Raw genomic sequence first — 10070 nt, 5'->3', positions numbered from 1 at the left:
AATGTTGTCTTGGCATTGGCAAGTTCCTGGTGTTAAAACTATTTGCATAAACAATGGTGCATGAACTGGTGTCCTCTTATTAAATGGTAAATCTGGTGGTTCTTCTGCCAACAGAGGCATCTGTTATTCAGTTGCAGCCAACACCATTCCTGTAACGTCTGAATTGGGACTGATTTCCTTCCTGTAACTATAAAATATGATTTCCTGAATCAATTTTTTCTCTTCCTCTCAAGCGGCTGCAGAGCATGATTGAGGAGCCTGGTGTTAAACAATAGTCTTCACAAAGACATTAGGATTAGGCATAGCTGCAGAGCAATGAGACACACTAGAGTATTTGTCATTGCCCCAGAGGTGTGAGAAAACATTTCTTTGTTACTTTCTTTAATGAAATGTAAATGAAACAATAAACTTGCTTCATATTAGAAATACACACAGCTGTGTGGGAAATCAGGATTCCTGGTTGTTTCTTCTTTACAGATATTAGAAGCTCTTTCTTTCGGGTGTTGCCCAAGAAGACTTCTTGAATACTTTTCTTCATTTCCAATGTTTGAATGCTTTATCAACGCGGTTATGTGGCGCTTTTTTCCCAGACGGCCATTCATGAAAAAAAAAAATTGCAGCTGGAGCTCAGAGGTGATGTTGTCCCATGAAAGACTGTGTAAGGCTTTGAATGAAGATGACTAAATGCAACTTATAAATCAGCTGCAGAAACAGGGAAAAGACGAGGTTTGAACTAAGATCTTAAATTACGTTCCCTCACGCCTCTATGTTAAGTGAAAATGAATGCTTGAATTATGTTGTGATGTGTTTCTTTTACTTAATTGGCTCATCCCTAGTTTAATTATACAGATCAACTCATATTAAATGTCTGGGTCTGTTTCAACACAACCATCTGCTATGCTTCTCTGCCTTTACAGTGAAATCTAGTGTAAAACATGTTTACTGATTATATTTGTTTTTTATTACATTTGGAACATAAATTAATGTTTGCTTCTTGTTTTCCATATACACTAAATCATAATTACTAATGCAACATCTTCTAGTTAATTGACTTGTTTTAAATTGACACTGTAATTTATTTAACATGTATGGCAATAAGTTATTGTGATATGACACACACAGACACACACACACACACACACACACACAAACACACATACACAGAGAAAGAGAGAGAGAGAGAGATAGGGGGGCTCTGGAAATATTCAAATACCTCAAATAAAACTACAGTAGCAGAAACAAGTCATAATGGAACTGTTGGACCATGAAGGGAGGATTGACTTCAGGCTGCTAAGGGAATGAACAACCTCAGTTTGTACTGTGACTATTACACCAACCATTTGGACCTGCAGACAGTTTGCTTCAAAAACACTGTAACATAGACGCAATATACATCATTTTGTCTGTGTTCTTTCTGTACTTGAGATTTGGCAATAGTAGGAAACCACAAACTACATCAGTAAATAAAGAGAATATTAATCACGGAAATACTGAATAGAATTGAATTTATCATTAACTTTCATTTTTTAAATACTATGTTCTGATGTTTACGTTTAATGGGTTTTAAAACACTGTAACAGCTATTTTAGCAAATTAATCCCTTCATAATTAAATTTAAGGATTTCATTCTGTTTCTGTCTGCGTGGGTTCTCTCCGGGTTCTCCGGCTTCCAACCCACCTCCAAAAGCATGCACTTCAGGTTGATTGGCCATTCCAAATTGCCCGTAGGAATGAGTGTGTGTGTGCGTGGTTGTCTGTCTTTGTGTGTGGCTCCGCGGTGCACTGGCGTCGTGCCCAGAGTGTCCCCCGCCGCATGCCCTATCCCGCCGGGATAGGCTCCGGCTCCCCGTGACCCGCTGCGGCGGATACAGCGGTGGTAATCTGAAGATGACATGACATTCTGTTTCTATTTATGATCGTAATGTTTGCTGGAAGCTGGAAACTATTCAGAGCTAGAGACCAGACAGCATCAAACATACATTAAACGACTCTACCCAATAGTTCTGACCTCAACGTTGCAGGATGGAATGAGGAAAACAAAACACCTGCAATACAACTCATGAATATAGCTGAACTCCATATAACATATTAAGCATATTTTATTTATATTTATGTATACAGGTACAGTATATACTTTCATTTATTTATGTAATACCTTGTAGCACTATGATTATAATACATGTGATGTGTGATATAATGCACTGTGGTGTCTGTGATGTATCAGTGGTATTATGGTGACATAAAGGCTCCTAACCCCCCCCCCCGCGCCCCTTTCAATGAGGTCAGATGGGAAAATTTGTCCAATATGCTGCATTGGCTACAAAAGCTGGGCCTGATATTTGACTGGACAATGCTTCCCTTTGCAGCACATTCAATAATGTTTTTCTTTTGGCTATTGTGTTCTCTCGATGGAAACAAGCAGCAGACTGATGTTAAAACCTGATACAATCACACAGGCTTAGATACCACAGCCTTGGAGAGCAAAAGCCAGACTGATGCAGATGGGAAGGATGATAGCATTCTGGAAAAAGAGAACAAAAGAAATGTGTATTTTTCTTTTTTTACTGATGAGGCTTTCTTACCACTCAGTTTTCTTTCAACCACTCAGTTCTTACCACTCAGTTTGTTTTCTTTCTGCTGCTGTAGCAGCAGCAGCAGCAGCAGCAACAACAACAACAACAACAAACAATCTGTTTCTAACGAATCAGCCTAGCCTGAAAGTGCATTTCAAGATCATAATATAAAAGTACTATTTAAAAACAGGAACAAATGAAAATCCTACAACAATGGCGACTGCCAGTCAGATCTTTGTGCTGCAGAAGTGTTTAGTTTTCTGGTGAAAGTACAGAATCACCATAAAACTAAACACACAAGCCTGCTGTTTTTGACTTCAACCACCCACTGGAACGCAAGCTGGGAGTCATCAGAACTCTACCCCACTGGGCTCAAAATGTCTCTATAAAGGGAGAGGGGGAAAAATGAAGTACACTCATCTTAAGAAAGCCCTGAAGACATGTGGTTCTGCCCAACTTGGCCCTCTTCAAGTTGAAATTTTTTTTTGTAGAAGGAACATCTGACACGGAGAAAAGAAGGATTCTTATCCCTTCTATGGCTGGAGGGCCTGAAAAACTAAGAAGGTTTTTCTCCAAGAACATCCTGGTGCTCGTCACAGTCAGTAAGCCCCTCAAAAACGAATAACGCTTTCACCCTGAGGATAAACCATCCAAACCAAGCTACACAACAAATATTTTGTATGAACTTCAATCCAACAAAGGGAGCACTGATCTGGATATGTAGGGAGGAACCTGAACAATTGGCCCACAAGTGGACAACACGGCTCTTGGGGACGGGACTCAGTGGGCCACCTGCTTTTGCAGGACAAGGGAGAAAACAATGTTTAAAAGAGGACAGAGTAAAGCTAGCTTGTCCAACCGGAATGACGGCCTCAGTCACACGATGCAGCCTTAGCATCTCTCAGACCATCATTCACACTTTGATAATGACTTACATGACAGTCCAGTCCAGGTCACTGTGTCCAAGTGCTTGATAAATCCGATTAGTACCTCATAGGGGGTTTGAATACTTGATACTCCCATGAGTGACCTGAGGAAACCTCTTGGTGTGTTCACACATTTTCAGCGAGCTACTTATAAAATGACTGAGTCAATCTACTTAACACAAAAGATGCAAACTTTTATTACATCCAACAATTATGTATTGTCAGTGTTTGTGTGTTCGTCTGTCTGTCCGTCTGTCTGTCCATCTCTCCGTCCGTCCACCAAATATCTTCATAACCGTTGCAGATAGAAAAATGAAAGAAAAGCACATTTGTCAGGAGACAAAGGGGATGAAAAAGAGATGAAGACCTCGACCTTGAGAAAACTACTCAAGGTCAAATTTCAACTTTTGTACATTTATTTGCACATATCTAAGAAGAAGAAGTACACTTTAATGATCCCCGAAGTAAAGTATTGTTTTCACTCATGGTTAGTCTGTTTGTAATCATGCATATATATGTTATTTCTACAGACCCCTGAACCACGCACACACAAGGGGCCTGTAGGCATGCGGTGAATACAGGGAGTCTGACTGACGGACAACCCCATCTTTGGAGCGCCCCGAATCAGCAGCTTGTGGAGGGGATGGCGCCTTGCTCAAGGGCACCTCGGCAGTGATCGGGAGGTGTGTGAACGGCCGGCAGTGGGAATCGAACCGCTGATCTTCGATCATTGGACGACCCGCTCTACCGACTGAGCTACTGCTGCCCCACTATCTCAAGAACCGAATAAGATAGAAAGACGAAACATTCATTCATTAATTTTCTGCCGCTTCATCCGCCATAGAGGGTCACAGAGAGCTGGAGCCTATCTCAGCTGGCATAGGGCATGAGGCGGCGGACACGAAGCCAGTGCACAAAGAAGCGACACACAAAGGACAGACAACCATGCACACACACATTCCTACGGGCAATTTGGGACCGGCCAATCAACCTGAAGCACATCGTTTTGGAGGTGGGAGGAAGCCAGAGAAACCGGAGAGAACCCACGCAGACACGGGGAGAGCATGCAAACTTCACACAGAACGGGACTCGAACCCAGACCCGCCGTGTTGTGAGGCGACAGCGGTAACCCACTGCACCACCGTGCTGCCCAAAGACGAAATAAAAGGTGTTATATTCAGGGAGGCAAGGGGATGAAAATTAGATCACAACATTGACCTTGAAAAACTAGGTCAATGTCAAATTTTCACTTTTCGGACACCTGATGCGATGTAAACACAAAACAAAAAGACATTTTCAGGAAGCCAGAGGCACAAAAATGTGATGATGTCAAGATGTGTTGCTGTCTCTGACTGCCTTGTTTATTCATAAATATATTGAGAATTCTTTATCTTTACAATGTATGTTGATGTATCTTGCATAAACTCCATGAGCCCATGTCCTGAGTTTACTCTGAGTCCTGACAGTAGCTGCTGACAGCCAGCGTCAAGCACACTTCCAAATGATCTGGTGGAGCAGCACTTGGACTTAATGATCCTGATGTGAGAAAAGGCTGACTCACATAAATAAGTCAAGGAGGTAGCACAGTTGGGGTACTTTTCCTCTGTGAGTGAGTTCCAGAACTGTCCATGAGCTCTGGAATTCAGCTGAATGTCGGCTTATATTGTCAACATCTTCCACTAAGAGTTCAGGTGAAACAATGCTGCAATTGTTGTCGAGTGAATCAACCTCAACATCTTCCAGAAAAGGATAGCACATGAATAAAAGACTTGAAAGTGTTTGTCAAACTCTGACAGGTTTGTCAAACCTGCTCTGCGTAAAGTACACTGTCAAGTTACACACAAGACTTCCAGCTCTGATGCCAGCTTTTGGAAGTTCGCCAGACTTCCAAATCATGATGGTGCATTTTTTGTTTGAAAGCATTAACTCATGTGATCTACCCATGCTACTTTTGCGATCCACTGGTAGATGGTGATTGACTTATTGAACACCCCTGCTCTTGGTTGAGAAGAGCTGCCAGACTTTTTTTATCTGGCATCTTAGGATTGTCTCGATGCTAACCTGAATAAACAAACTGTTAAATTGAACCAAGAAATCTGGGCTTGTTTGTGTTTTCCCATTTGTGCAGTGGAACTCACTGCTCCACCATTGTTGGAGGTCTGTCTGTATATTATATGTTTTAAGGCTTGAAAGATGTAGAGGCTGCTTTCCTTTTAAAGTCTTTGTGTTTTCTGTATTTTATTGTGTTTTAGGGTGCAACACTTATACCGGTCTCCCGTGCTAAATTGTCTTTTTGACTGAGTAGAGAGTCATGGGTCAGTACAACAGATCAGTACAACAGAGTCACTTCAATATTGGGAGCTCTACAATTTTGGACACGTCAAGTATTTCATGGAACAGTCGAAAAAAAATCAACATTGATGTCAGAAACATGGATTAATGAACAAAAAAACAACAACAACAAAAAACAACAAAAAACCCCCCAACAACAACATGTATTTGTGATAACATGGGATAACATTAACTTTGAGACTTTAAAGAGCATGCTGATATCTTTTGACAATATAATACCATGTGAAACTGTTCAAGTGTCTGCAAGAAAGTGGTTAAATTCTTGTATAAACACTGTCTGCTGACAGTGGTTAATATGATCATTATATTCTTGTGGAGAACACTGGCAAGGTCAACTTCTTGTTTTGACTATCCATGATGTTAACAAACCTTGTGTAAACATGGTTATACTCCAGGGTAAAAGGCTAATATCTGGAAGAGGATAAGAGTATGAACGTCTGTCAGAATTCAATGTATGAGCTGGTTGAAGACTTTTAATGTCTGAGTTTGTTGATTACATATTCTAATGAGAGAGATGTTTTGTTGATAATTTAGGGGACGGGAATCTTACAAGCCAATGGCTTCTACCCGTTAACCCTTTTTTTTCTTTTCGGATGTTGTTGATGATGTTTCAACACTGATGAAAGTGAAATATGTCGTAATAAAGAAGAAAGAAGAAAAATTAACTGAATAAATAAATGGGTTATTCACACTGAGCCTGCAGCACTATCAGCAAGATGGTTAATTCAGTGAAGACCAACATTATTGGAGTTCACTGGACAGAGCACCAGACTGGAATCACTTTAAATTTAGTCACACCATAATCAGGTTGGGATTGAGTGTGGAAATGCTTCCATTTTTTATAGTGGTGTCTAGTCAAGAAACAGAAAAAATCAGAAGTAATTAAATAATACTGCTTCCAATAGAAGTTTCTATTCAGACTAGGTAGAGCGAGGAAGACCATGAATGAAAGTTACGAATGAGTGTTAATTGAGGCTGGTTGAGATTAATGCACTGGCTTTGAGCTGCATCTCTCTCTCTCTCTCTCTCTCTCTCTCTCTCTCTCTCTCTCTCTCTCTCTCTCTCTCTCTCTCTCTCTCTGTGTGTGTGAGTGTGTGTGCGCGTGCATGCCTTTGTCTAGTTTTCCACTGCATGGTTACTATGCAGTATTTCATCATGGCAGGTGCAGAGAGGTCACATTTAAACAGCACCATTACACTATCGTATCTTGTTCTTCCTGTTAGAAAATTGCCTGAAGTTGGAACAGTCACTCTTGGAGTGGGGGAAATTTGGCGCCGAGCAGGTTGAGAGTCTGATGTTCAAGATTGGCAGGATTGACAAAGCTGTGACTGGTGCTTGAACTGAGAATCCTAATAGAAAATACTTCCCAGTGCTCTGGTCAGTCCTGTAACAGAAGTGTGTTACCAGAGATACAAGACATTCTTAAATTGTATTTCATCTAAAATTCAAAGAACATGTTAGTGCATGCAGAAAAGAACTGGTTGATGAGAAAGCAAGAAAAGTGGCAAGATGAGAGAAAATAAGGAAGAGAAGATTTTTTTTGATTTTTGCAAAAACACTTTAAACACATTCAAACATTTCACAATTTTACATTAGATATAGCACTAAAGTGCTTCAGAAGATTTTTTGCAAAAAAAACCCAATCACATTTAGAACATTTAGAACATTTTACAACTTTTCATTAGATGAAACTTAAAAAACACTAAACACTCAAAAACACTAAACACCAATAAACAAAAGGAAATACAATATAAAAATGAGTACATTATAACAGGAAGTTTGCAAAAGTGATGTAACAGTAAGGAATGGGTAAGGTGTAGGATGAGGGTGAAAGCAAGAGCAGCACAGTAGTAAAGAGAATGAGGTTCTTTGTCAGGCAGTAGAGGTCCCACAATATTTCACAAACTTGTTTCAGCAACAGGGGAGGGAGCATGGGGAATTGTGAAGTTCTACTGTTTACAGAGACAAAGGGCAGCGCAGGAGTTGATAAAGTCATTTTTATGTGCATATATTCACAGTGACTGACATTCGGAAACAATATCCAGTGCAGGTAAACCAATGGAAAACTAAGGGTGAGATCAGGATGGTGGAAAGCAGCCAGTAAAGGGTTTATGTTCCTCTTACAATCCTGACACGATGGTCCAGTTATCAGTGCTGAGAGATTTTTTCTGTCTCCTTCAGACTGTGGCACAGAAGGCAGAACCTGCGTGAAGGTTAAACTATGGACATTTAGACAGCATAGTGAACTCACTGGCTTGCATCTGACTAAAAACATCAATGTATGAAGAAGAAAAAAGAAAGGAAACACTGCTGACAGCATGGGTTGAGGTCGCACAGTTTTGCATCAACTGAAGTAAGAGTCATTGAATGGAGGAAAGAAGATCAAGCATGAGTGGATTAGCTCATTTACCAGTTTCATGATTAGTTAGTTTTCTTCCTCCAGTTAGCCTCATCTACGGCTTCACAATACCCGCCCAGCGACATCCATGACTTGCCAACACAAAGTCGATACGTCACCACGTTGATTTTTGACTACGCTGGACGCACTTGGTTTATAATACCAATACATTTGTTTTCATATGTTTGGTATGAAAGTCTGATATTATTGTTTTATCATGGAATTTCCATGGATTCCCGCTAGTAATAATGTATATTGAGAAACCTCTCTGGAAGATGTTTGGAGATGATGAGTACTTAAAGACACAGTGCACTATGACTTTGCCTTTTCTGTAACTGTGAGGTGTAAGCTATTATCTGTCGAAAGAGACATTAGTCTGCTAGAAATGTGACATGAAATTACCCACAATCCCTTCTGCCCTCCCATCAATTTGGCAGTTCACAGTACCCCAGAGTTACAGGGTAATTTAGAAAGGGATTTCAAGCAAAATTTTGTGTGCATGTGTGTGTGTGTGTGTGTGTTGTGTATGTGTGTGTGTGTGTGTGTGTGTGTGTGTGTGTGTGTGTGTTTTAGAGAGATGGAATGCAGAGGAGATAGCAGGGTGGAAGGCTGACATTGAATAGAATGGAACTTTCTGTCTGAAGATAAAGACAGATTGGCTGCAGTCCAGCAGCACAAATCTCTTCCTGTTACTGCTTCATTTGCAAACTCATTATAGACCAGCTTTAGTGTAAGTGATTTGACACTGGAGGTAAACTCTTCGTCTCATCAACTGAGATATGAATGTCATCATCATTCCTTTCTCAATGTTTGTTCTCTCAACAGCACATGACAACCTCTGTTATAATTATCAGTCAAGTTTGCAAAGCTAGTTTATAAAAGCTTTGAAATTATATTCAGACTTCCCATCCACACACTGATGCCTCTGAAGCTCTGCAAAAGGCTCTTACTAATTTCGTCAGGGACCTGATAGTAACGGTGTATTCTTGAAGTAAGTTCTGAACACCTGTCGTTTTCCTCAGACTGGAGGCAGGCATCATCTACATTCCATCTGTCTGGCTGAGAGGCCCAGATGTGCTGATGAGGAAGAGTAATGAAGGCAAGGTAGAGAGAAAGAAGAATTCCAGGCATTACACAAGTTATATAGGAGTCAGCCCGTGTTGTACACACATTGTTGTGAATACATTTGTGTCAAAGCGAAGTTCTTAAAAGAACTTTAACTTGGTGGGATTCAAGTATCTAGGTTGTCACAGGAAAATAACTTCCAATACACCACAACAAATACTGACATGATCGGCTTTGCTATTTTTGAGGTTTTTGTGGTTGCTATCGTTTCCTTTTATAGTATGCCTTAATCGTTTGTTCAGTATTTGGCAAATCTAAAATACAAGTGCTGAAGCAGTGTTTTGCTGCTTAGAAAGGGGTTTTATTCATTTCTAAAGTTGATGGTTGTCAGAGGTCTCATCGCTCTCATTGTCCCATCTCCAATGTACTGAGAACATACCTCTTGATATTTTGTAATGTGTAAGCATTTTTTTTCTCGTAATTTCTTTTGCTTTTTAAGAAGAATTAAAATGATCCTTGATAACTGGAGTAATTTGCGTCTGCGTTTGTTCTGTCAAAACATGAACGCCTGGGATCATGAGCATGCCCTGCCAACTAGCCCATAACTGTTGTGGTACGACATGTTTGCTGTCATGAAATGAATTTCTTCTCTTATTACTTCGACACTGGCCCACATAGTCGATGTTGTAAATTATCTTGTAGAAATAAGTTGTATCATTACCTCACAGTAGTGGGCAATCTTTTCTGATAAGCCTG

The sequence above is a fragment of the Antennarius striatus genome, chromosome 19 (assembly GCF_040054535.1).
Source record: "Antennarius striatus isolate MH-2024 chromosome 19, ASM4005453v1, whole genome shotgun sequence".
Classification (NCBI taxonomy): Eukaryota; Metazoa; Chordata; class Actinopteri; order Lophiiformes; family Antennariidae; genus Antennarius; species Antennarius striatus.
This window is presented reverse-complemented; position numbering follows the sequence as displayed.